The sequence below is a fragment of the Myxine glutinosa genome, chromosome 2, assembly GCF_964187855.1.
Source record: "Myxine glutinosa chromosome 2, kmMyxGlut1.1, whole genome shotgun sequence".
Taxonomy (NCBI): Eukaryota; Metazoa; Chordata; class Myxini; order Myxiniformes; family Myxinidae; genus Myxine; species Myxine glutinosa.
Genome location: NC_136262.1, coordinates 187,133,338 through 187,144,714, shown reverse-complemented (window position 1 = coordinate 187,144,714; position 11,377 = coordinate 187,133,338).

The following is an 11,377-nucleotide window of genomic DNA, read 5'->3' as shown; positions in this document are numbered from 1 at the left end:
TACTTTCTGAACTCAGTATATCAATCTGGTGAGTTTATTTTACCCTTCGGTGATGTCTTTGATGAAAGAACCATGTCACTGATTGTCTTTCGCAGCAAGAAGTCAATAACAGGATTATATCACAGGTGGTGTGACAAAATGTAAGGACAGGTACATTTGACGATTGGCTTCACAATCGGGTATATAAGGGTTGTTGCGTTCTGAATTAGTGGAAAACAACTGCTGCACGTCTACAAAAGTTATTGCCGCTTCCTCTGGAGATGGTCCTTCAACTTGACAATGCTGTTTGTCATGGAGTGGTGGCTTTACGAAATTCTGGCATGAAACAGCGTGCTATTGCTCGGCATTATGGCATCACTCAAGGTCAGGTGTCAAAGATCCTGAAACGAAATGCTCAGAGGGGTGTCCCTACTCCAATACCGAGGCCAGGACGTCCACGCAGAACCACAAGGAGAGATGATCGCCAGCTGCACCGGTTAGTCTGCAATGGCCGTACCAAGTCAGCTAATTGGCTTAGGGCTGAGTGGCAGCAACTGACAAATGTGCCTGTATCCAGAAGGCTAGTCAACCAACGACTGGTTCAAGCAGGCTATCGTGCCAGGCGTCCCCTGAGAAAGCCACGCCTGACCAGACAACACAGCCAGCGCCAATTGCAGTGGGCCAGAGAGCACCGTAAATGGCAGCCAGGACACTGGAATCACGTGACCTTCAGTGACGAGTCTAGATTTCTGGTCGATCGTCAAGATGGCCGTGTCCGAGTGCGCAGACAAGTGCATGAAGCCCACAACGAAGATTGTATAGTGCCAAGAGTCCAAGCTGGAGGTGGTGGGGTGACCGTTTAGGCTGCTTTTCATGCAGGGGGCAAAACTGACCTGGTTGTTCTGAATGGAAACCTGAACCAGTTCAAGTACAGGGTCATTCTGGAAGAAACTTTGCTTCCATTTGCTCGTGCAGCCTTTCGAGGAAACTTTGTCTTCCAAGATGACAATGCACGGCCTCATCGTGCTCTCATGATCCAACACTTTCTTGCTGACCGTGGTGTAGAGCATATGGAGTGGCCTGCCATGTGCCCGGATATGAATCCGATAGAGAACTTGTGGGCAGAATTAACACGTCAAATTGACAACTTGGACCAGCAGCGTACCTCTGTGCGTGAATTGCAGCAGACTATTGTCACTGCATGGCAAGCGATTCCTATCCAAACCTTAGCAAATCTCGTGAACAGCATGCCTCGACGTGTACGTGCTCTCCTGAATGCTCGTGGGGGTTACACGAAGTACTGAACTGTAATTCTACTGTCCGTAATCCCAGTCATAATTTAGCTTTTGTTTTTGTTGAAATTTTTTTTGGCTAATGTGCAAAATAAAGAGATATTTCTGGAAAACGTACAGAAGTTTAACACGGTACTGTCCATGAATTGAGTTCGATATCAGTTTACAATTTTACATCACTTTCAAGGATCAATTTATTTGCTTCGAAATGTCAAATGTGGTTTTTGTTTCTTTTAAAGGTCACATTAACAAAATCTAGAATCATTTCAACATAATTCCAATGAACTTTTGGTTCTAAGTCATCTTGAAAAGTACGTTCACCCCCACAAAAAAAATTCCATATTAAATGCCAAGTCTGTACTTATCTACGAGAAGGAATAAATAAATACGCTATTGTGCCAAAATACCAGACTCGTCTGAGAAAAACAAAGGGACAGACAAGGTCTTATGGCAGGCATGCCCTGGTGGCATGCAAGCTCATGATGGGGATGAAGGTGAGAGGAAGAAGAACTGTGATGCCAGGGAGATGGTGACCTCGGTCTCTGGTATCATGCATCATTCTCATTTGGGCAACGAAACAGAGAGAGAGAGACAGAGATATATTACTTTTCCGAAGCCCATCTCCAACTTGGTGTGCAAATGCGGTCAAGGCCTTCGTCACCTCTAGGACCACCCTCATTTACGGCGGGTGCCTTTCATTGACCACCTGCTTGCTTCCCTGAGGGGGGGGCACCTTCTTTAGAGCCATCTCCTCAAACTTGTTCCACCCTCACCCAGAGCTCTACAGGTCATCTTGCAGCCCATCACTAAACAGTTGGTGATGGTGATTCCTTTCAAAGCAGGTAGCACATTCCTGGTGCCCTTTTGTGCCCAGGTCCTCACCTGGCCTTACCTATACAGAAGGACAGACATAACACAACCTCACTCTAAACTGTTCTAATATTACAATCACTGCCTACTCGGTGCACATATTACATATGACTTGCTTCTGACTGTTTCCCAGAAACAAGAGTCAGATACAAGAGTAAATGTAACCTACCTGACCAAATGGTCGATACTGTTCTTGTAGTAAAAACGGAAAAAATATTGTTGTGGGTTTGGTGGGTTGATGTGGGTTTGGTGGGTTGATGTGGGTTTGGTGGGTTGATGTGGGTTTGGTGGGTTGATGTGGGTTTGGTGGGTTGATGTGGGTTTGGTGGGTTGATGTGGGTTTGGTGGGTTGCTGTGGTTTTGGTGGGTTGTTGTGATCGATTATTTTGCACTAAATGAGAGTTTCTCTCTTTTTGCTCAGTCACTTAAATTAACATTCTTTTTTCCATATAATTTATTTCAAGCACATGCATATGTTTCATATTTGTATATACATTTTTCATCATTGTAAAGTTATATCGAACACACAAACACACACACAAACACACACACACACACACACACACATACACACATACAAACACACGTACACACACATACACACACACATCCCAACCTTGTTACATCCCGACATCATCATTTTACATTACATCCACATCCTTTGACATTTAAAAAAACGTTTTTATTACTTGCTTATACTTTTTTTAGAAATGTATTTACATGCTGCAGAATTTCATTGTTATTGCACGGAATTTTTCTTATTATGATTTGTGTTGTATTAAACACAAGCCATCCCCCTCCCCACCCCTTTGGGTGGAATGATATGGGTACATAAGAGGAATTTGAAGTGGAGTACATTCTTTACTGAAGCTAAATATGTAACTTAATTGATGTATCAGTAATTTCTGGTTATAAAGAGTTTTGTCAAGAATATGTGACAAGAGCGCCTTTATTAACTCTATTCCACTAATGATTTACAAATGTTGTAGTACAAACTTTATAGACGTGCTCACAATGTAAATAATGGTACAGTACATGTACATTATAGATGATGTAACGTTCTCAGCAGTACATACTTTATAGACGATGTAACATTCTAAACAGTATTTAGAATACATATTTTTAAAATATCATATTTAGAATTTATTTAGAAAAGTACTACATACATATTTAGCTACATACATACCTTATAGATGATGTAACAAATATGTATTCAAAATATGATATTTAAAAAGGTGATGCATGTACTACTTTATAGATGATGTAACATTCTAAATAGTACGTACTTTATAGACGATGTAATATTCTAAATAGTACATACTTTATAGATGATGTAACATTCTAAATAGTACATACTTTATAGATGATGTAACATTCTAAATAGTACGTACTTAAAAGACGATGTAACATTCTAAACAGTACATACTTTATAGACGATGTAACATTCTAAATAGTATGTATTTTATAGACAATGTAACATTCTAAATAGTACATACTTTGTGGACGATGTAACATTCTAAATCGTACATACTTTATAGACGATGTAATATTCTAAATAGTACATACTTTGTAGACGATGTAACATTCTAAATAGTACATACTTTAATAATAATAATAATACATTTATTTTATATAGCGCTTTTCAAGAAGCCCAAAGACGCTTTGACAGAGTACAAAAAAACAAGTGCAAAAAGACAAAAATCAACAGGAAAATAATCAAAGCAAAAGGAAGGAGAAGGAGAAGAGATAGTCAGGGGTTAAATGCTGTGGGTTAAATGTTGAATGCAGTGTTGAACAGGTGGGTCTTGAGTGATGTTTTGAATGTGGTGAGTGAGGAGGAGTCTCTGATGGTGTGAGGTAGTGAGTTCCAGAGGGTGGGAGCAGCGATGGAGAAGGCCCTGTCCCCCCAGGATCTGAATTTGGTCCACATGGGGGGGGGGGGGGGTCAGGAGGTTGGTACCAGCAGAGCGGAGGTTGCGGGTGGGAGTGTGTCTGGAGAGGAGGTCAGTCAGGTAGGATGGGGCCAGGTTATGGAGGGCTTTGTAGGTCAAGAGGAGGATTTTGTACTGGATTCTCTGGGGGAGGGGAGCCAGTGAAGCTTGTAAAGGACAGGGGTGATGTGGTCACGGGTCCGGGAATGGGTGAGTAGACGGGCAGCGGAGTTCTGAATGTATTGGAGTTTATTGATGATTATTGAGGGTGAACCAAAGAGGAGGCTGTTGCAGTAGTCCAGACGGGAGGTGATGAAGGCGTGGATGAGGGTTTCTGCAGCCGTGGAGGAGAGGGATGGACGGAGACGGGCGATGTTTTTCAGGTGAAAGAAGGCTGTCTTTGTGATCTGTTTAGTGTATTTGTCGAAGGAGAGGGTTTGGTCAAAGATGATGCCAAGATTCCGGATGTGAGGGGAGGTGGATACTGGGAAACCGTCGATGTTGAGGGCAAAGTTATGGGTGGATTTGGTGAGCGTTTTTGGGCCAATGATGATTATTTCAGATTTATCATAGTTAAGTTTGAGGAAGTTGATTTGAAGCCAGGATTTTATTTCAGTGGTGCAGTTTGTCAGGATAGAGTGGGTGGCGGTGGAGATGGACTTGGTGGAGATGAAAAGCTGGATGTCATCGGCGAAGCAGTGGAATTGGAGACCATGACGGCGGATTAAATGACCAAGGGGGGACAGGTACAGGATGAAGAGGAGGGGGCCAAGAACTGAACCTTGGGGGACACCTTGGGGGAGGGGAGCAGTGGGGGATTTGCAGTTATTGATGGAGATGAACTGGCGTCTGTCGGAGAGGTATGATTTGATCCAAGAGAGGGCAGTGCCGGTAATGTTAAAGGTGGTTTCAAGTCGGGTGAGGAGGATGGTGTGATTGATGGTGTCAAAGGCGGCGCTGAGGTCGAGGAGGATGAGAATGTTGAGGTTGCCAGCGTCAGAGGAGAGGAGAAGGTCGTTGGTGATTTTGAGGAGAGCAGTTTCAGTACTGTGGTTGGAGCGGAATCCGGATTGGAATGTTTCATACAGGTTATTGGCAGGGAGGTGATGTTTAAGTTGAGTGGCTACAGCGCGTTACAAAACTTTTGACAGAAAGGGTAGGTTGGAGATGGGTCTGAAGTTGTTTAGGGTGTCAGGGTTGAGTCCAGGTTTTTTCAGAATGGGGGTAACAGCAGCAATTTTGAGGGATGGTGGGACGATGTCTGTAGACAGGGAGGAGTTTATTGTTGCAGTGATAAGTGGAGAGAGAACAGGAGGCACGTAGAATCGCCAAACTTTGCACACATATTGGTCTTGCCCGGGAATAGACTGTGCCCAATTGATGACGTCATCGGTCACGTGGTTCGGCCGCCATCTTGGAAAAACCGAAAAAATTTGCACCTCCATATCTCTGAAAGTACTGAATAGAAAGAATTGAGACATGGCTCATTGTAAAGAACTCTCCATGTGAAATAAAATATGTTAATGATGACGTCATAGGTCACGTGGTTCGGCCGCCATCTTGGGAAAACCGAAAGATTTTGCACCTCCATATCTCCGAAAGTGCTGAATAGAAAAAATTGAGGCATGGCTCATTGTAAAGAACTCTCCATGGGGAATAAAATATGTTGATGATGACGTCATCGGTCACGTGGTTCGGCCGCCATCTTGGAAAAACCGAAAAAATTGCACCTCCATATCTCCGAAAGTGCTGAATAGAAAAAATTGAGACATGGCTCATTGTAAAGAACTCTCCATGGGGAATAAAATATGTTAATGATGACGTCATCGGTCACGTGGTTCGACCGCCATATTTGTCCAGAATGGCCGATAAAAAAGTACATTCCGGCAAGTCCTCGGTCTCTGACCGATTTTTCATCTGTTTGTCTGTTTGTCTGTTTGCAGCACTACGTCTACACCGTTGCACATAGAATCGCAAAACTTTGCACACATATTTGTCTTGCCCTCTAATATACTGTGCCCAAATTATGACGTCATCGGTCACGTGTTTTGGCCGCCATCTTGGAAAAACCGAAAAAATTTGCACCTCCATATCTCCGAAAGTGCTGAACAGAAAAAATTGAGACATGGCTCATTGTAAAGAACTCTCGATGGGGAATAAAATGACGTCATCGTTCACGTGGTTTGGCCGCCATCTTGGAAAAACCGAAAGACTTTGCACCTCCATTTCTCCGAAAGTGCTGAACAGAAAAAATTGAGACATGGCTCATTGTAAAGAACTCTCGATGGGGAATAAAATATGTTAATGATGAGGTCATCAGTCACGTGGTTCGGCCGCAATCTTGGAAAAACGGCCAAACTTTGCACCACTATATCTCCAAAAGTGCTGAAAAGAAAAAATTGAGACATGGCTCATTGTAAAGAACTCTCCATGTGGAATAAAATATGTTAATGATGACGTCATCGGTCACGTGGTTCGGCCGCCATCTTGGAAAAACCGAAAAAATTTGCACCTCCATATCTCTGAAAGTACTGAATAGAAAGAATTGAGACATGACTCATTGTAAAGAACTCTCCATGGGGAATAAAATATGTTAATGATGATGTCATCGGTCACGTTGTTCGGCCGCCATATTTGTCCTAAATGGCCGATAAAAAAGTAAATTCCAGCAAGTCCTCGGTCTCTGACCGATTTTTCATCTGTTTGTCTGTTTGTCTGTTTGCAGCACTACGTCTACACCGTTGCATGTAGAATGGCCAAACTTTGCAAACGTATTTGTCTTGCCCTCTAATATACTGTGCCCAAATGATGACGTCATCGGTCACGTGGTTCGGCCGCCATCTTGGAAAAACCGAAAAACTTTGCACCTCCATATCTTCGAAAGTGCTGAACAGAAAAAATTGAGATCTGGCTCATTATAAAGAACTCTCCATGTGGAATAAAATATGTCAATGATGACGTCATTGGTCACGTGGTTCGGCCGCCATCTTGGAAAAACCGAAAAATTTTGCACCTCCACATCTCCGAAAGTGCTGAATAGAAAAAATTGAGACATGGCTCATTGTAAGGAACTCTCCATGGGCAATAAAATATGTTAATGATGATGTCATCGGTCACGTGGTTCGGCCCCCATCTTGGAAAAACCGAAAAACTTAGCACCTCTATGTCTCCGAAAGTCCTGAATAGAAAAAATTGAGACATGGCTCATTGTAAAGAACTCTCCATGTTGTATAAAATATGTTAATGATGACGTCATCAGTTACGTGGTTCGGCCGCCATCTTGGAAAAACCGAAAAACTTTGCACCTCCACATCTCCAAAAGTCCTGAATATAAAAAATTGAGACATGGCTCATTGTAAAGAACTCTCAATGGGGAATAAATTATGTTAATGATGACGTCATCGGTCATGTGGTTTGGCCGCCATCTTGGAAAAACCGAAAAACTTTGCACCTCCATGTCTCCGAAAGTGCTGAACAGAAAAAATTGAGACATGACTCATTGCAACGAACTCTCCATGTCGAATAAAATAAGTTAATGACGACATCATAGGTCACGTGGTTCGGCCGCCATCTTGGAAAAACCGAAAACTTAGCACCTCTGTATCTCCGAAAGTGCTGAATAGAAAAAATTGAGACGTGGCTCATTGTAAAGAACTCTCCACGGGGAATAAAATATGTTCATGATGACGTCATCGGTCACGTGATTCGGCCATCATATTTGTCCTAAATGGCTGATAAAAAAGTACATTCCGGCAAGTCCTCGGTATCTGACCGATTTTTCATCTGTCTGTCTGTTTGGTACTTGCCGGAAAAGATTCCGGCAAGTATCTTGATCTGTTTGTTTGTATGTCTGTCTGTCTGTTTGTTACTTGCCGGAAAAGATTCCGGCAAGTATGTTGATCTGTTCGTTACTTGCCGGAAAAGATTCCGGCAAGTATGTTGATCTGTTCGTTTGTTACTTGCAAAATCGAAGATTTTTCAAGTATATTGGTCGGTTGCGTTTGTGGTTCTGTCTGTTTGTTTGTTACTTGCCGGAAAAATTTTCCGGCAAGTATGTTGATCTGTTCGTTTGTTTGTTACTTGCCGGAAAAAATTTTCCGGCAAGTATGTTGATCTGTTCGTTTGTCTGTCTGTTTGTCTGTCTGTCTGTCTGTCTGTCTGTCTGTCTGTCTGTTTGCAGCACTGCGTCTACACTGTTGCACGTAGAATCGCCAAACTTTGCACACATATTGGTCTTGCCCTGGAATAGACTGTGCCCAATTGATGACGTCATCGGTGACGTGGTTCGGCCGCCATCTTGGAAAAACCGAAAAACTTTGCACCTCTATATCTCCGAAAGTACTGAACAGAAAAAATTGAGACATGGCTCGTTGTAAAGAACTCTCCATGGGGAATAAAATACGTAAATGATGACGTCATCAGTCACGTGGTTCTGGCGCCATCTTGGAAAAACCGAAAAACGTTGCGCCACTATATCTCCAAAAGTGCTGAACAGAAAAAATTGAGACTTGGCTCATTGTAAAGAACTCTCCATGGGGAATAAAATATGTTAATGATGACGTCATATGTCACGTGGTCGGCCGCCATCTTGGAAAAACGTCAAAAATTTTCACCACTATAACTCCAAAAGTGCTGAACAGAAAAAATTGAGACATGGCTCATTGTAAAGAACTCTCCATGGGGAATAAAATATGTTAATGATGACGTCATCAGTCACGTGGTCGGCCGCCATCTTGGAAAAACCGAAAAACTCTGCACCTCCACATCTCCAAAAGTCCTGAACAGAAAAAATTGAGGTATGGCTCATTGTAAAGAACTCTCCATGGGGAATAAAATATGTTAATGATGACGTCATGTATCACATAGTTCGGCCGCCATATTTGTTCTAAATGGCCGATAAAAAAGTACATTCCGGCAAGTCCTCGGTCTCTGACCGATTTTTCATCTGTCTGTTTGTCTGTTTGTCTGTCTGTCTGTTTGCAGCACTGCGTCTACACCGTTGCACGTAGAATCGCCAAACTTTGCACACATATTGGTCTTGCCCTGGAATAGACTGTGCCCAATTGATGACGTCATCGGTGACGTGGTTCGGCCGCCATCTTGTAAAAACCGAAAAACTTTGCACCTCTATATCTCCGAAAGTACTGAACAGAAAAAATTGAGACATGGCTCATTGTAAAGAACTCTCCATGGCGAATAAAATACGTAAATGATGACGTCGTCAGTCACGTGGTTCTGGCGCCATCTTGGAAAAACCGAAAAACGTTGCGCCACTATATCTCCAAAAGTGCTGAACAGAAAAAATTGAGACTTGGCTCATTGTAAAGAACTCTCCATGGGGAATAAAATATGTTAATGATGACGTCATATGTCACGTGGTCGGCCGCCATCTTGGAAAAACGGCAAAAAATTTCACCACTATATCTCCAAAAGTGCTGAACAGAAAAAATTCAGACATGGCTCATTGTAAAGAACTCTACATGGGGAATAAAATATGTTAATGATGACGTCATCAGTCACGTGGTCGGCCGCCATCTTGGAAAAACCGAAAAACTCTGCACCTCCACATCTCCAAAAGTCCTGAACAGAAAAAATTGAGACATGGCTCATTGTAAAGAACTCTCCATGGGGAATAAAATGTGTTAATGATGACGTCATCGGTCACGTGGTTCGGCCGCCATATTTGTCCTAAATGGCCGATAAAAAAGTACATTCCGGCAAGTCCTCGGTCTCTGACCGATTTTTCATTTGTCTGTCTGTCTGTCTGTTTGTCTGTTTGTCTGTCTGTCTGTTTGCAGCACTATGTCTACACCGTTGCACGTAGAATCACCAAACTTTGCACACATATTGGTCTTGCCCAGGACTAGACTGTGCCCAATTGATGACGTCATCGGTCACGTGGTTCGGCCGCCATCTTGGAAAAGCCGAAAAAATTTGCACCTCCATATCTCCGAAAGTACTGAATAGAAAAAATTGACACGGCTCATTGTAAAGAACTCTCCATGGGGAATAAAATATGTTAATGATGACGTCATTAGTCACGTGGTTCGGCCGCTATCTTGGAAAAACGGCAAAAGTTTGCACCACTATATCTCCAAAAGTGCTCAACAGAAAAAATTGAGACATGGCTCATTGTAAAGAACTCTCCATGGGGGAATAAAATATGTTAATGATGACGTCATCAGTCACGTGGTTCGGCCGCCATCTTGGAAAAACCGAAAAACTTCGCACTTCTATATCTCCAAAAGTGCTAAATAGAAAAAATTGAGACATGGCTCATTGTAAAGAGCTCTTCATGGGGAAGAAAATATGTTAATGATGACGTCATCGGTCACGTGGTTTGGCCGCCATGTTTGTCCTAAATGGCCGATAAAAAGGTAAATTCCGGCAAGTCCTCGGTCTGACCGATTTTTCGTCTGTTTGTCTGTTTGTTACTTGCCGGAAAAGATTCCGGCAAGTATGTTGGTTTGTGTCTGTCTGTCTGTGCGCAGTACTACGTCTACACCGTTGCACATAGAATCGCCATACTTTACACACATATTTGTCTTACCCTGGAATAGTCTGTGCCCAATTTTTAACTCTCTAGGCCCAAGGCCTCCATTATGACGTCATAATTAGATAATTCGACAAGTACAAAACTTCATCCAATCAAGATGCAATTTCTTGAGTGCCACGTCGGCATAAACTGGTGGAGAAAAAAAATAATGATGACGTCATCCGTCACGTGGTTCGGCCGCCATCTTGGAAAAACCGAAAAACTTTGCACCTCCATATCTCCGAAAGTCCTAATACAAAAAATTGAGACGTGGCTCATTGTAAAGAACTCTCCATGGGGAATAAAATATGTTAATGATGATGTCATAGGTGCCTCCATTATGACGTCATAATTCGACAAATACAAAACTTCATCTGATCAAGATGAAATTTATTGAGCATAATGTAGGAATAAATTAGTTTAGAAAACAAATAATGATGACGTCACCTGTCAGGTGGTTCGGCCGCCATCTATCTATAATTCCAGTAATCTCTGTGTGTGTGTGTGTGTGTGTGTCTGTGTGTGTGTATGCGACCGCTGTTTCTCGACAACTACCGGTCCGATATACTTGAAACTTGCCAGGTATATTGCTGGGGACCCGAGGATGTGCCTTTTCAAGGTTTCATATTAATCGGACAAGTAGTTACCGAGCTATGGCGATTTCTTTACCAAACTCCGCAAGCCGTTCGCTTTGGACCAAACCATTTCATGTAAATAGAGGGGGGGGATTGTCACCGTACTCGCAAGCCGTTCGCTTTGGACCAAACCAT